Source organism: Balaenoptera musculus, chromosome 4, assembly GCF_009873245.2.
Source record: "Balaenoptera musculus isolate JJ_BM4_2016_0621 chromosome 4, mBalMus1.pri.v3, whole genome shotgun sequence".
Classification (NCBI taxonomy): domain Eukaryota; kingdom Metazoa; phylum Chordata; class Mammalia; order Artiodactyla; family Balaenopteridae; genus Balaenoptera; species Balaenoptera musculus.
The window spans coordinates 57,791,218-57,808,253 of record NC_045788.1 but is presented as its reverse complement, the minus strand read 5'-3'; the positions used below and the strand labels follow the sequence as shown (position 1 = coordinate 57,808,253).

Sequence of the window (17,036 nt, the reverse complement as noted above, 5' to 3'; positions counted from 1 at the left end):
ACACCTGTTCAAAAAGTTAAAGAAAGAAACATAACACTAGGCAGAGTTCAAAGAATGACCACCATTATTATTGAAAACACACTGCTGCCTGCGAAACCTTTTTTAAGCAAGTCACTTCCTCTGACCTCTGAACATCCCCCCACCCACCCCCCAGGAAAGGGGAAGATGAATGTCTAATGTGAACTCTTCCCTCGACTGCACTTTCCAATCTTACCTTCTCAGATTCTGCACAGAGTCTTCCAGCTTGAGTTAAGAAAGAGCCAGAATGTCTGGCTTCTAAGATGCAAGTGATAAGTCATCTTATTATATTTGCTTGATTGCTTTCTTCTTACTCTGCCAAGTTCAGTGCTTTACAGCCCTTTTTCTTTCATTCATTTATTTAATAAATATTGATTGAGCACCTCCTATGTGCAGTGTACTGCACTATATCCTAAAATACAAAGATTAATCTACTTTTTTTATTGACCCTCTTAATATATTTAAAGTATAAGGCAGCAAGGAAATAAGATCCTCTTTGCAGGTGGGGATATTTCCATGGTCCTAAGAGACTGAATCACTGTCCTGAAATCACAAGTACTTAATAAGAACAGGATATGCATTTGCCACCTGGGTCTAGGAGACAAAATCCACTTGCTTCCATTTTCTTTCTAACTGATAATAAGGATTAAATTTCACTTTGGGGGAAGATAAGACAGCTTGTCTCTTTTCTTACAGTGAGTGCCGGTCTACCGTGGTAAGAGGACAAAGTACATTGTTTCAGCTTTTGCACTTAGGTTTGGAAACATTAGTTCACTCATTCATTTACTCATTTTTTCATTCCAAAGACATTGATCCCATCCCAGGGGCTAGGCATAACGGTAGATGCTGAGGGCAGTATGAAGATGACTCAGATTTTTGTTTTGTTTTGTTTTGTTTTTTTGTTTTTGTTTTTTTATTTTATTTTTTTTCACACACACACTGTATTTTATTTTTACAAGAGATAAATAAACTAACACCAAGCATTGTAAATGGATAACCATAGCAAAAGCAACAATGACTGCAATTACCAAACACAAAACACACTTGTACTATGTCATAATATTGACATTCAGTCCAGTAATCCTCCACTGTAACAGCTTCTTTACTTTGCAGTGAAAATTGATTTGTATATTTTTTGCCTCTGAGTCCTTGTGGGATTTTTTTTTTAATTCAATCAGAAAGTCACAAAAATTATAATCATCCTCATCAGTTCACTCAGTCCCATGTAATTAATTTTTTTTTCATCTTGATCTTTTGTTAGCACTTTTGTGAATTCATCAGTTTTCCATCAGAGTTCTGAAAATGCTTATTCATTCAGTTCAGCAATATAGTCAGTTACCAGAAACCTGTACTTGTCAGAGTCTTTTCCATGAATTCCTTGAAGATGAAACCCTTTTATAGGAACATTTTTGCAAAAGCATCAGAGTACACCCAGAACTGTCTGTAAATGACAAAAGACTTTAAAATGACCATGGTTAAAGATTTGATGAAAGTTCATAATAATGCAATTGACAAGGAAATTTAGTTATTTCTAAGATATACATTTTAAAGTAATAACTAGAATTATGACTTATAACATTATACCAGAACATATAAGATTTTTAGAAATTTCATGTAATGTCTGAAACATTTATATTAACATATTTCCATACAAATAACCCAAAGAAACTTTAGTATTAGTTGTTCTGTTTGTTTGTTTGTTTGTTTATAGTGCAGGTTCTTATTAGTCATCAATTTTATACACATCAGTGTATACATGAAGATGACTCAGATTTAGGCCCTGTCTCAGGAAGGTAACATCTAGTTGGGGAGTAACAGCATGCTCATAATTACCTATAATACACATAATACATGGCAGAAATGATCAGTGCCATAGGAGAGGTCCAGAGAAAGTGTTCTAAAGAGATAGGTATCAGCTGAGCTGCTAAGGCAACAAGGAAGACTTCATTGCAGAGTCCCAGACCGAGGTCGCTCTGATAGGGTCTGGGTCAGACCTACCCCAGATAAAACTGAAGCCTGTGAAAACCTCCTAGTATGAGAGAAGCTTCTGTACCCAATGCTCCCAGTGTGGTGGCCAAAGGATATCTCTCAATTATATACCTTAGTTTCTATATCTTTGAAATACTTTGATAGCTCTGATGATAGTTTTGATATTCACTGTGTACTTGCACAGGATGTCACCTGATTAGAAATAAATATAGCCCCACCTTGTCCTGCACGTAAACAAGGTCAATAACCCCATTAGTCCAGTCACATAGATGAAAAACAGCTAAAACTTTATTAAAAATAACAGCCAACACTTTTTAAATACTTACTGTGCTTGCCTACTTTATAAGCATTGCTTCTTTTAATCCTTACATCAAACTTACAAGTTAAACACTATTATTACTGTGCCCATTGTACAGATAGGGAAACGGTGGCTTAAAGATGTTGTTATCTATAGTCCCACAGCTACTAAGTGGTAGAACTAGGAGTGGAATCCAGATCTGTCTGATTCCAAACCCATGATCTTAACCACTATGCTACTGGTTTTCAAACTTTAGCACGCTCCAGAATCACCTGGAGGGCTTGTTAAAACACAGCTCAATGGCTCCACCCCTAGAGTTTCTGATTCAGTAGGTTGCGAGTAGGGTCCAAGAATTTGCATTTCTAACAGGTTCCCGGGAGATGCCGATGCTGCTGTTGCAGGTGCTGCACTTGAGAACCACTGCAATCTGCTACTCTCCTACCAATGGTAGTTTTCCCAATGCTCTGTGGAGGAACATGAATCCAATCTCACTGGATAAATATTTATGCCAATTTTCCCTTTATTGGTGTAATCAAGAATTCACCTGAAGTCTTTGAGCAGACTAATTCACAGAGAATTTAAAGTAAATAACCAATATATGAAAGTTCCTAATTGAATTTTGCTATGAAATGAATATGGAATTCTTTTTCATAAAGGGCAAGGTTGATCTTCCTACATGAATGAAGATTTTTAAATTAGTTGAATGGCATTCTGATCACCAGCTTAAAATAGTTTTAGTGAATATTTTGTCCTTCAAACAGATATGATATAAGAAGTCAAAGCAGGAAAGCTCTCAGATTCTAAAGGCAGCACTGGACAAGCAAGAGGAGACATTATCCTGGCACATCTAAATAAAAGAAAGGGTATTTGTCTTACAGCCCGCTATTGTCTCTTCTTACAGCACCTTGTGCTTCTCCTTGATGGAATTTATCACACTTGAAGATATTTGTATACTAGCTCTCATTGCTTCTAAATTGCAAGGGTCGCATCTGTCTTGTTTACCACTGTCTCCTCAGCCTGGTACAGTGCCTGGCAGTATTTGTTGACTGGCTAACTTACTGCTCTCTAATCCATAATCTTACAGGCAACAAATCATAGTCACAGCATTTACAAACTTGCCTAGCCAGCTCCAGAGAGAACTTTTTACAGAATATACAGTAAATACGTGTATATTGCAAGGAGTAGAGGAGAAAGAATTGTGTGAATGCTCCATAAATCAGAAGCAACATGCTTTTGTTGCCCATTGCAAAACCTTTTCCTGAAGCACTTCTCTGAGATGGCTTCTTCCTGATAAATGATTTCTGGGCTAGAATATAAAGAAAACACACGTTGATTGAGGAAAGTTACAGTTTAATGAGGCAAAAAATAAAAACATCCTATGAATCCAGTCCAGCTGTGTGGGTATTTCCTGCCAAAAGATGTAGGAGTTGGAGTAGTAGGGGATGTGCCTGAATGTGAATGGATGTTAGAGGCCCAGATGGTTGCAAGCAAGCTATATCAGGAAGAACCAGTGACTATGCTCATTGCCATGCTCCAGATGACACAGTAGCTGTTCCTACCCTTGTGTACCAAGGGTGAGAATGCTGACTGAGTCATCCCTCTCAGAGTCTTGGATCACATATGTCTCTCTTCACTCCCATTGTGCTTGTGATGATACTTCATGGGATTCGAAGTACTGGAAAAATAGTCATAAAGATTGAGGGCATAGACAGGAAAAACTTTAGATGGACTCTTAGCAAATAATTGAGCAGAACACATTTGTAATTTAGTTCAAATATGAGTTGCCAGCATCAGAGAGTTGAGTAACACCAGTGCAGACTGAGATCATAAGTAGAAGTCTTCATTCTGCTAGTTGCTTAAGCTCGTATCCGATTGACATGATGGCATTTGTTGGATTATGCTCTAGTGTTGTGCTACTGGCCAATGTGGACAGACACAGTGAGAAACAACCTAATAGAATGCATTCATTATCATGCCTCCCTTAAAGATATTTCTAAGACACTACTTGTTATATTATCTAGTACCCTCTCCTAGGGTAGAATTCCCTAGGAGGGAAGAGATCTCTTTTTAGAAGAGCTGTACGTGTCCAGGGCAACTGGTTTGTTTCCTGTCTTAAAGAAACTAGAAATTATGCACCTGGTTAGGATTCAGTGTTCCTAGTTACTAATAAGTGTCTTAGGAAAATGAAGCTCATGGTATTCATTTTTGTACCAGACTTACTTTTGACTCTATATTATGCAACACTGAGTCTATGTACATATATTGTGTGTTTTCTCTCTCAATTTTATTAATTTTGAAAGCTAACTTATATCTGTTTATATAGAAAGGTGCAAATAAGTTTATTCCAAAATACTTTCTGAGCGTCTACTAAGTGTGAAGAACTCTCTGAGGTGATGGAGATTTCATGGTGAACAAAACTGATGTGGTTTTGCTCACCATGAAATGTGAACAAAAATGTACTCGTGGAACTTACGTTTGTGAAGACATGAAAAGTTTATGAAGGCATTCTAGAAAATAGATACATAGCCTCCCAATGATCTTGGGCAAATTACTTAACCCTTTCAAGTCTGTCTCCTTTTTATTAAACTTGGGCAGAATAATACCTTCATTTTGAAAGATTTTTGTGAGGATTAAATTAGATCAAACAGGGCTTCCCTGGTGGCACAGTGGTTAAGAATCTGCCTGCTAATGCAGGGGACACGGGTTCGAGCCCTGGTCTGGGAAGATCCCACATGCCGTGGAGCAACTGGGCCCGTGAGCCACAACTACTGAGCCTGCGCATCTGGAGCTTGTGCTCCGCAACAAGAGAGGCCGCGATAGTGAGAGGCCCGCGCACCGCGATGAAGAGTGGTCCCCGCTTGCCACAACTAGAGAAAGCCCTCGCACAGAAACGAAGACCCAACACAGCCATAAATAAATAAATAAATAAAATTTAAAAAACAAATTAGATCAAACATGTAATGTATACCAGTCCCATAACAGGTTCTCCATTAATGCCTTTCTCTTTTCCCACATAAAACCATGATATGTTTTGTCTAAACGCTTGTGACTTAAGCTTTGCTTTAGAAAAATGGATGTTTCAGGTTCTCTGTTAAAGATAAGGGAATGGATGTTTAAACACAAATTTCATTCTATTAAGGACCCAACCTAAGTCAAAAGGAAGTTGAAACGGGAAAGGGGAAGCGTAAGTGAGTTTCCCTCTAAAAAGAAAAGGATTAAGAAAGAAGAGCCATCTGAAGGAGAGAGAACTGGTTCTGATTAGGAGTAGAGAGATGACAGACAGCCATTATAGAGGTTCTTCCCAGATCAGAAGCTTGGTGCTCCCTCTTTCCTATTTAGTATATTTTGGCTCCAGAGAATATATTTGGGAGCAGGGAACCTACAAGGGTAGTTCCTTATTCTTTTTTCTGATGGACATCTTGTCAGGTCTCTCTCTAGAGCTAAGAAAGACAAACAATTCTAACATTTAAATATTTTAAGGAAGTTACACTTAACTATTTTAAGGAAGTTATTTGCTGTTTCATTTTTTTTTCTTTTTTCATTTCAAAGGTAGTTGAGTGAAAGCCCTTGCTAAGCTTATCTTCCCATTCATCACAGAAATACGATGCACGTATGTCCTGACCATAAACTACTCACCCAGTAGCAGCCTATCTTATTTGCAGACAAACTACTCAAAAGGAAGTAAACATTCTCCTAAATGCTGACCGTGTAATTTATACATGTAAGCAGCATAGAGCCTGAGTTCCATCAAGTGTTGACTCAAGAGTGCCTGTGAAGGATCCCTGTAATCACTCACCAAAATAGACCTCTCCCTTATCAAGGAGTAGTTCTGGCTGGGAAAGGTTTTCACGAGCTAAAAACTATATCCGTTTAGCTCATGCTTATCACGTACCTAGAGGGAGGCGGCTTGCTGTAATAGTGGAAGTTCTTCAGCTTCATTGTTAAACAAACCCAGATTAAATCCCACCTTGCCACTTTAACCTTCAGCATTATTAAAGGAAGCATTAGGACCTACTTTTCTGGGCTGTTTTAAGAACTCTATTTGACCTTCAACATAAAGAGTTTGACAGAGTGTCTTGTTACTTCCCTGACCTTGCCTTTCCCTCTGTGCTGGTAACTGTGGTGTACACAAAAGACAATCCAGGATAGATGGATGTGAAGTCACAAGAACATAGAATGACATGGTACTTGATCAAGTCCTGGTATCTGTGGAATGTGCTTCCAAACCCACGGCTGGGCTTGAGCTGGCCTGAAATATATGGTATGTTAAGAGAATTCAGTAGAACTTGAAGACTGAAAGAATTCTCAAATGTTTTCACTTCATAGGACCCCTTTTCTTCTCTACCATCTGTGGATGTCTCATGAAGTACACACAAATATACGCCAATTGTAGCATAGTGCTTGTATCACTTAAAAATGGTGATATCTTTTGCCCAAGAGTAGAGAGAGATGAGACAAAAGAGCAAGGAAGAAAAAAAAAAAAGGAAACTAATGTCTATCAAACGCCCACACTGTTCACTCCCTTTGCTGAGTTCTTTCGCACAGCACTGTGAAGTGGGTATCATTATTCCCATTTTAACAGATGAGAGCGGAGAAGCTCAGAAAGGCAACTTTACCCAAAGTGACACCCTCATAAGTGGGAGTGCTGGGATTTAAACCTAGGCTTTCTGCCTGTTGGTCCAGAGGGAGGTAGAAAGGAACTTTTACTAATGAATCCGTTCAATAACACTCATAAGCTGCTGTGCCATGGTGACTTCAGGGCTTTTCCTGTCAAGGCATCCAGCGCAGTATGGAAGAAAGGGCACGGGCTTGGGGGTCGGATGTGCCTGTACCCAAATCCTGGCACTCACCCTTCCACCAGCTGTGTGGCCTGTTTAACAACAGGAAATTGTCCACATATGGCTACTTCTGCCCAAGGAGGAAATAAACTGCAAAGGAAATTCTGAAGTACCACTAAGTGGAACCTAGTGGTAGTAGAGGGGCACGGCTAAGAGTGTGGCCCCAGTATTAGACAGACTTGACTTCTGATCACAGCTTTAATGAGAGACAATAAAACATAGTAGTTAAAAATACAGACCCTGAGGTCAGACTCTGGGCTGCTGTCCCAGCTCTGACACTGACTAGCTCTTTCTGCTTACCTCTCTTTGTCTCAGTTTCTTCATCTGTACAATGGGTATAATAAAAGTATACACCTCAAAGAGTTGTTGTGACCTAGGTACTGTTGAAATATATGTAAAGTATTCAGCACAGTGCCTGGTACATTTTAGATGCTCAAAAAGTGATTACTATTATTACTACTACTACTATTACTAGGTACCTGTCTTTGGGCAAGTTATTCTTTCTGAGCTTCAAGTACCTCTTCTCTAAAATGAGGGTATAATCATATCCACTTCAAAGAAGTGTTTGTGAGAATTCAACTGGAAACTATAACACGCTTAATACCATTTTGATAGTTATTTTAATTAGCTAGATGCTCTGATGTTCATCTCTTCTCTGGACCATGACACTCTTCAAATAAGTTTATAGTTCTGAAGAGTTTCCCAAGAAGTAGAAATTGCTGTGTTCATTGTTAAACATCAAGTAAAGAACTGTTTTATTTTTGGAGGCATCAAAGTGAAGAGCACATCTAATGCACACAGCCATCTTCTCCAGAGGTGACTCTATAACACTCTCCCTGTGTCTCCTTCATTCTCATATTGTTCAGGAAATTGTTTAACTCAGAAAGTCAGAAAATGCTTTCTACCCTCCTCGAGGCAGAACACATAATCACTATATTTCCACATAAAAACATTCCAATTTTCAACTTTTTCCAATAATCTTCAAAAACTAGGGGACTTCTCTGCATATCTCTCAGCACTAAGTTAATTTGTGTTGGTTTCAATATCACTGAACAAGAATGTACTAGTCCTTCCTTAAGGCAGCCTTGATTAAAGTTATAGTTTCTTCTCTTTAATTTTATATAACCTCTATGCCAGTTGGGTCTCCCTGAATCTTAGGATCAAAATAAGATTGACTCAAAGCACTCCTGCACTATGAAATTCAGTGCCTCTCCATCCCAGCACCACTTCACAAGATTTCTGCAAATTGGGGGGATACTAAGTGTTCTGGCTCTGAGCTCCTGCTCCTGCTTTATCAGAGGGATTTTTAAAAATTCATTCAACCTACTCTGTGTCAGGCACTGTTCTGGGCTCTTCATATGTGGTACAAAGCAAAGCGTACAAGTCACTTCTCTGTTTTCTCTCCTTCTTCCACACCTTGTCAGTATGAATGTGGAACATCTATTCCTCAATTACAAGCAAAAAAGTTGCATCTTACAGAAGGTATCTGGGTCTCCAGCAGATATCACTGGAAGTTTGGGGATGTAACTTGAAGGGGAAGGAGGTAGAAGAGAGAACTAAATTGCCACCAAATTTTTTTTTTAGTTATGCAGAGTTTTTTTAGACAATCTTCTTTCACTCCTTTCTCCCTATTTCAAATTCCTACTATGTTTTAATCCAAAGTAAATGTGATTTCCACCACCTCCACAAAGGGATTTGCAGAAAATATGAAAAGAGCCCATGGATGAACCATATACTCATAATAGCCTTTGCCTTGGCTACTACAGTGAGATCAAAGGGTTTTTAATTATCACGGGTAAGGATGCCATTAAATTCTTAGCCAGAAGCCAAAATTTCCAGTTTCTGCTTAGTGGTGGAGGGGTATGTGAAGGAGGTAGTGTCATACTTCTGTAACCCAGGTTTAGGAGAAACCTCAAGAAGTCTTAGGCAGATAGGACTATATATCATCTATCCATCTACCCATGCCTTCATTCATTCATTCACTCAACGAACCTTCATTTAGCACCCCTCTACCCACAAGACACTGCGCTTGTGGCAACACAATGCAGAATATGAGACTCAGTGTCCAGCTTCAGGGAGATCAAAGTCTAGACTTCAACGAAAGAAAAAATCATCATTGAACAGGATCTGGAAGAATACATGGAATTCAACAGGTAGAGATGAAGAGATGGAAATTCCAAGTGAAGAAAACAGTCTCTGCAGAGATGCAGAAACTTGCATCCATACAGCCTTCACTGGCGTGGGGAGTGGTGCAGAAGAGCTGGTAAGAAGGGAGCTGCAGGAGAGGAAGTGATGGAAGAGGATCCTGCAGACCCAAGGAGGGACAGAGTCACAAAGAGCCCCTTCTCTCAAGAACGTTCATGATGCCAGGCAACTCTTACAATTTGGACTGTCCTCTGTTGAAATTTGATGCCCTGTAGGAAGATTGACATTCTGAACCACGTTTGCACTTGAGACATCAACTTTCTGAAACCCAGGCTAATCAAATGAAAGATCCAGTCTGTGTATTTTTGTCAACTCTTGCTCTTGCCTCTGCAGTCACAAATATCATATAGAGGGAAACCACATTCATAAAAGATCCCAGCGTATGAAGTACCTAATTTCATTGTTCATTTTGGAGAAGGGGAAAAAGATAAAAATATTGACATGGTATGATATGATTTTTAAATAAACTATAAACCTTCACAGAATTTAAACTAAAACAAATAAATGAGTAAAATTATACAATACTAGTTAAAAGAGACCTAAATAGACAATAAGTTCCATAATAGAGAAATCCAAGTTAAATTCTTTCAAAAACTATCACTTTCTTTGTTTACTGTGACATAGTTTGTATTATTGTTGTCGTAACTGAAACCACTATGATATTAAAATATCCAAAGTCAAGAAGCACATTTCTATTTCCAATTAAATCTTCTCTAAGAAAATAAGCGTTTTTTTTTTAAATGAGAGTAAAAATGCAAACAGCTTCATTCTCACTTTTCAAAGAAAATGTCAGCTTAACTCTAAGCCTACTGAAAAAAATTTTTTTAAGTTGTTGGAAAGGTCAAGCAGAAAAAAATATTTCTGGAATTTCTAAATTTTGATGACTTTAATATACAAGTTCTGCAGCAAAGTATGTTATATTTTTACTGAAATTTAAAATCTCTTAAAAGACATTTGCAACAAATGTTTATTGTAGATGGAAATAAGACTAGAAAATGAATCTAACATTTTTATTCAGTTGCATAAGTTAGCCATGATATAGATATAGATATAGTAATAGATAACATATATAATATATATATTTAGGTATGACAGAACATATATGACGTACATGTATGTGTCACAACTAAAAGCAACTGTGATCTGTGATGGACTAAGGGAAAAAAACAGGAAGTAAGCCTTTAAAATAACTGATCTTCTATTACTTTGGTGCTGACATTTGAGGAAAAGCGTGTTTAAGTATAAGAAGTTAAAAAGAAGTCTTTGTGTTTTTGAGTCTAGTGAAATATTACAAGGTTTCAATTAACCAGAACACTCAGAGCTATTTGAGTGTTGTTATTAATTGAAATTTTTCATTGCATCAAGATTGACCAAAAGGGGAAAAAAAACTTTTTTAGTGGCAGATCTTTCTAAAATGTATTAATGCTTCTTTCTGTATTACTAAGTACAATAACACTATACCTAATTCTTTCTTTGAAGAATGGAGATATTACTGTCCTCAGGGCTATTTCTCAGTGCATCTTTCCTTACTGAGTGGTACCCAGATGTAATTGTCAGAGATGGGCTGAATATATACTGACTGTGGGGCATAACTTGGAATCTTTAGTATCCTTCAAATGAGGTTGTTTGTAAATTAATTTTTTCTTCTAAACATGACATTTTCTGGAAAAATTAATTGAGGATACTGGTTAATTAGGTTTTTGTTTTTACTATAACTGAACAGATTATAAGTGGCTAAAAGGAAATAGTGTGATATTGTTAATCTGTGGAGGAGGGAAGAGTGATGGTAAATTTTCAGACAAATTTTGATAGATTTAAACCATTTTGAGCTTTCTTCAATTTAGTGTTTAGAGGAATAGCCTAAGTGGAGAATCTAAGACCTTTTATACTTTCTGGGAACCTTTTAAAAGCTTAATAAACTCTGGTATATGTTGATGTGGGAAAAACTAGGATCTTAAAGAAATTAATTTTTTTCTATACACATAACATCTATCTAGAATTAGAATCAATTTCAATCTGTCTAATGAAATATCACTATCATGTAGTTGCTTTTATCTTTGAAACTAATAGATCATAATGTTTTATTTAGTAGGTTGAAGTAAGTTCAGGCCAAATCTCTTTTAAATGTTAACTTAATCTATTTTGATATATATCTGACATTCAGGAGGAAGAAAATGTAAGGGAGAGCAGAGAATCCATCTTTAGGAGATTGAGAAAAACTTCGTAGGCAATTTAAAATTAATATTATCAAATCACTCTTTTGCCTGTAGTGACTTGGGACATAGATTAAAGACATATTTCCAGTATAGGCGATATAGGCAATCTGCCTAAAGTAGGGTGTAGAAATGACTCAACACCTCCATGAACTCAACGGTCCACCAAACTGTTCTAATCCTTCAGAATTTAGGAACAAGATATGAATGTGGTGTCAATTTGTAATTCATCAGACAAACCAGTGAACTCATTAGTAGAAATATATACTTTTAGAACTGCTAGAAATGTTTTAACACTCTTAAGGTCTTCTATTGTTGAAGCCTTTCTTAGACTTTGAAAGTTGAAGGTCATCTTTTTTATTGTGATTATATAACTTTGGTTGAATAGATTTCCTAATATGGCCCTACCATATTAGGGCCCTACCATTGTCAACCCTAGAGCACATAACACAGTCTGTGAATTCATCAGCAATCTCATGGTACCTTGGAGTTTTGCAACTGCTACCTGAATGGGCCAGATCCACATTTGCCTTGTTTTTCTATTGTTAGGGGAAGTCCATTAGCTTTTACATTTCATTATAGGGTAGCCTTATCAAATTACTCTTTCAAAATAATAAATAGTTCTTTCAGATACTGTAGACACCCAAATACATATGGAAAATAATTTACTCAGCTAATAGGATTTTGCTGGTTTTTAAAATTATTAGTGTATATTGAGTTCTCACTTTTACATGTTGTCGCTAAAATCTCTATTCAAGTTTGGGAACCAACACACAGCTCCTGTTGGCACTGGCTGACCACTCCACGCACAATCTTCATTTGAATTTCTTTTAGGTAACACTCCCTGACAAGTAGGTCATAGTCCCTGATGGGATATCACCATAGTGGCCAATTTTGGCCACCTGGGTTCAAAATTTATAGTTTTCAATATCCACAAAGTCCTTTTGATCAGATTAGAAATCACAAAAAGAATTAACTGAGAAGGCTTAAAATAGACCTGTAACTGAATTGTCTTTGGATGTTTCTAAACAATTTATTGAAGTACGAAAGTAAGATTACTTTGTAATCATGGGTAGTTTTTTAATTATTGTATTAGTTTACTAGGGTGTCCGTAACACAGTGCCACAAGCTGAGTGGCTTAAACTACAGAAACTTATTTGCTCACAGTTTTGGAGACTAGAATTCTGAGATCAAGGTGTCAGAAGGATTGGCTTCTTTTGAAGCCTCTCTCCTTAGCTTATAGATGGCTGTCTTCTCATGCCTTCACATAGTCTTCCTTCTATGTCCTAATTTCCTCTTCTTATAAGATGTCATATTGAATTAGGGCCCACCCTAATACTTCATTTTAACTTAATTACCACCTTAATAAAGACCCTACCTCCAAATACAGTCACATTCTGAGCTACTGGGTGTTAGGCCTTCAATATATGAATTTTGACGAGACACAATTCAGACCATAACAGTTCCTAATTTCAGCTCATTAGAAACTGGTTTCTCATTATCCCTAGTGGCTAGATTCAGCATCCTGGCCTTGCTTCGGAGCCTTGATTTCTCTGCCTTATAAGTCTTTTTTTTTTTTTAACATCTTTATTGGTGTATAATTGCTTTACAATGGTGTGTTAGTTTCTGCTTTATAACAAAGTGAATCAGCTATACATATACATATATCCCCATATCTCCTCCGTCTTGTGTCTCCCTCCCACCCTCCCTATCCCACCCCTCTAGGTGGTCACAAAGCACCGAGCTGATCTCCCTGTGCTATGCGGCTGCATCCCACTATCTATATAGCTATCTATTTTACATTTAGTAGTGTATATAAGTCCATGCCACTCTCTCACTTCCTCCCAGCTTACCCTTCCCCCTCCCCTTGTCCTCAAGTCCATTCTCTATGTCTGCGTCTTTATTCCCGTCCTGCCCCTAGGTTTTTCAGAGCCATTATTTTTTTTAGATTCCATATATATGTGTTAGCATACAGTATTTGTTTTTCTCTTTCTGACTTACTTCACTCTGTATGACAGACTCTAGGTCCATCCACCTCACTACAAATAACTCAATTTCGTTTCTTTTTATGGCTGAGTAATATTCCATTGTATATATGTGCCACATCTTCTTTATCCATTCATCTGTCAATGGACACTTAGGTTGCTTCCATGTCCTGGCTATTGTAAATAGAGCTGCAATGAACATTGTGGTACATGACTCTTTTTGAATTATGGTTTTCTCAGGGTATACGCCCAGTAGTGGGATTGCTAGGTCATATGGTTTTGATTTAGGTCATCCCAAACCTGGTCTCCTATCCATACTGTGACTATTCTCTGCCTCTGTTGCTGTTATTGAAATCTCTTTACTGCTCTCATACCTATTGCTCCTCTTACATTCCATATGGCTTCTAAACTCAAGTTCATTACGGTGGTTTCTGTAATAACCAAAAGCTAGAAACAACCCAAATGTCCATCAACGGTTTAATGGATAAATTGTGGTGTATTCAGATGATGAAATACTATACAGTGGATAGAATGTAATAACTATTGCTACTTACTCCATGGATGAATCTCACAAACATAATATTGTATCTTTTGCTACCTACTTCATAAGGACACTTAGCCCACAGAGTCCATGAGTTCAGCAGTAACCATTCAGAGTCAATTAATATTTATTGAGTCACTACCATGTGCCAGGTGTTGTGGAAGTGCTTTCACATATACTTAATTCTCATAAATGTATGAAGTAGAAATATAGTATTTCTATCCTATTTTCAGAAGGTAAAATGAAGCCTTAGAGAGAATAATTTATAGAAGAGCTGGGATTTGAAACTCCGGTCTTCTGACTCCAGTCGTGGTGTTTGTGCCAGCGTGCCACACCATGCAATCCTTCTTTCCCTTCCGCTGACCATGGAGGCTACCCCGGCTCCATTAGCTGTTAATCCCATGGCCACACAGTGACTGGGGCTCATCACTCCGGTGTCTCTCCATACTTTCCCTAACTTCGCTCCCCAGAGTGAGAAAGACTGTTCATCCTTTTTTTTTTTTTTTTTTAAATTAACTTATTTATTTATTTATTTATGGCTGTGTTGGGTCTTCGTTTCTGTGCAAGGGCTTTCTCTAGTTGGGGCAAGCGGGGGCCACTCTTCATCGCGGTGCGCGGGCCTCTCACCATCGCGGCCTCTCTTGTTGCGGAGCACAGGCTCCAGACGCGCAGGCTCAGTAGTTGTGGCTCATGGGCCCAGTTGCTCCGCGGCACGTGGGATCTTCCCAGACCAGGGCTCGAACCCGTGTCCCCTGCACTGGCAGGCAGACTCTCAACCACTGCGCCACCAGGGAAGCCCCTGTTCATCCTTTTAAGGAACCAGAAGGCATGAGGGAGGAGACAACTCACACACTGCCGATGACCCCCCAGAGGACTATCAAGATAAGCAGAGGTGCCAGAGTCTGATCCAGAATTTTAGAATAGAAATGCCCAAAGCCTCAGCTTCTCTCTTAGAACTGTTTCAGGGAAGTCAGGCAGGTGGAGTACCTTAGCTGAGAACTTTTTGGCTAGTAGCTTGTGAATTTAGCCTAGTTTCTGTAATTTTGTTTTCCTAAGTTACATCAACAAAACTGGAGCATTTGGTGACTGGAGAACAAGCTGGTAAAAAACTTGCACCTGCCAGAAAATGAGGAAAGATACAAAGAAGGCTACTGAGTAGTCAGACTCCAAGTCCACAGCGCTTATTCATAAATTAGGAATAGAGTTTGCCTGAAACATTCATAAAGGGGAATTCAAGTTCACTAGTTACTAGCCCTCCTCTAGAAAGAAAGTGGACACAGTGGAATTCTACCTTATGACATCTGCATAAATTTACCATCTCAAATTCAAAAATTTGGTAACAATATATTTACCACATGGTCTTTACATCTATTTTTTAAAAGAGGTGGGATTCAATTTCTTTGCTCTAAGATAACAATAGTCAATGTTGAAAGGCCTCCAATTTGGTAGGGGGATGGAATTCTTTCTTCTTTGTTTTTTTTACTTGGTAAATAGATTTTACTTACTAGGGGCAAGACGTTGGGGGATGCATCTAATCACCGATAAGAAAAAGAGTTTCACAGGTAATCAAATCAATTCAAGGGAACTGGTTCATTGTCTTAACCACATATTTATCTACAGGGATTCTTATTTATTATATTTTCTTTGCAAAACTTTCCAATCAAGAATATGTGGAAAAGACGGGAGTGATAAAGAAACTGATTTTTTGTACATGGTTCCTCCCAAGTTTCCACACCACTTTCCTTCCACATTTTACTATCTTGTGTACTATACCACCTTGGCTAATTTCAAGCACTTAGAAACCAGACCTCAATACCTCTTCTCCTAACCCCTCCCAGAGAGAGGCCATGTCTCACCTCTCCCTATGCCCCAAACACCACTGATTCAGCAGAATTTCAGCAACTATTTATGCTGGTGATGAATGATTCTCATAACACCTTACTTTCTCTTGAGTGTTGGATACGTATCCATTTGTGCAAGTAAGATACAAGTAGTCTGGAGTATTTGTATTTGGGAGGATATTTTTTGAAAAGAAAAAAAATAACAAAGTAATCTTTAGAACTTTGTGTTTTCAGTCTTTTTCCTTTTGCTTAAAAATAACCCCCCTCCCCCAAATGCCTGTTTTGCAAATCATCTGAGGTATTTAACAAGGAATTGAAAAAAACAAAAGTAACCCTCTAATTACCATTGCATTTTTTTGGTTACATATTTCACACAATCATCAAAGGCCTCTCAAACATAAATATATTTATATAAATATAAATAACAAATTTGGGATTTATCATACAGGAAAGGAAAACATATCATACCAGAAATTAAATGTTACTTCTTAATTATTGAATATGTATTATTTATGTCATCCTCAGCATAAGCCAAACAAGGTCAAAAGAAAACAATTTTTTTAAACCAGACCATTTTAGGTAGCAAAAGTTGTTTCCAGGTGCATAATAGAGAAACTCAATATTAAGGCAAAATAGGTTCCAAGTAATTTAAAGCCACGTTAATCAGAGTAAGCCTGATAGTAAAACTTCACTAATTGAGAACTGGTTATAGATGAGTGAACACTGAGTGATGTGACTTTGACCCTTTGTCAGGAAAGCTTGCTAAGCAAACAGAGTAAATATGCCTGGGGGACAAGGTGGGAGTGAGATGGGGAATGTTTAACCTTCTCCAGAGAACAAACAAATGGTAAATTGTGGACAAATGGATCTTGTTAATTAAAAAGAAGTCTTATCTGTCCTTCAAAGCCAATTTTAAGCATCTTTACTTGGTAACATTTTGTAAATTTTAATGAAATTTTATTTAGATTTTATTTTTATTTTGAAACTATTTCATTTCTTTAAATGTCTAAGACTTTTTATGTAATTCAAAATCACCTTCTGTCAGAGTTGGCCATATTACATGATTTCAGTACCTTCACGTGAAAAAAGTATTTAGTAGTTACTTGTA

General features: G+C 37.7%; 1 protein-coding gene across 6 annotated transcripts in view; it reads left to right on the top strand.

Moving 5' to 3' along the window:
• PEX5L (peroxisomal biogenesis factor 5 like) overlaps positions 1-17,036 on the top strand; it is a 247,406-nt gene that overhangs the window by 109,783 nt on the left and 120,587 nt on the right. The window lies entirely within an intron of this gene.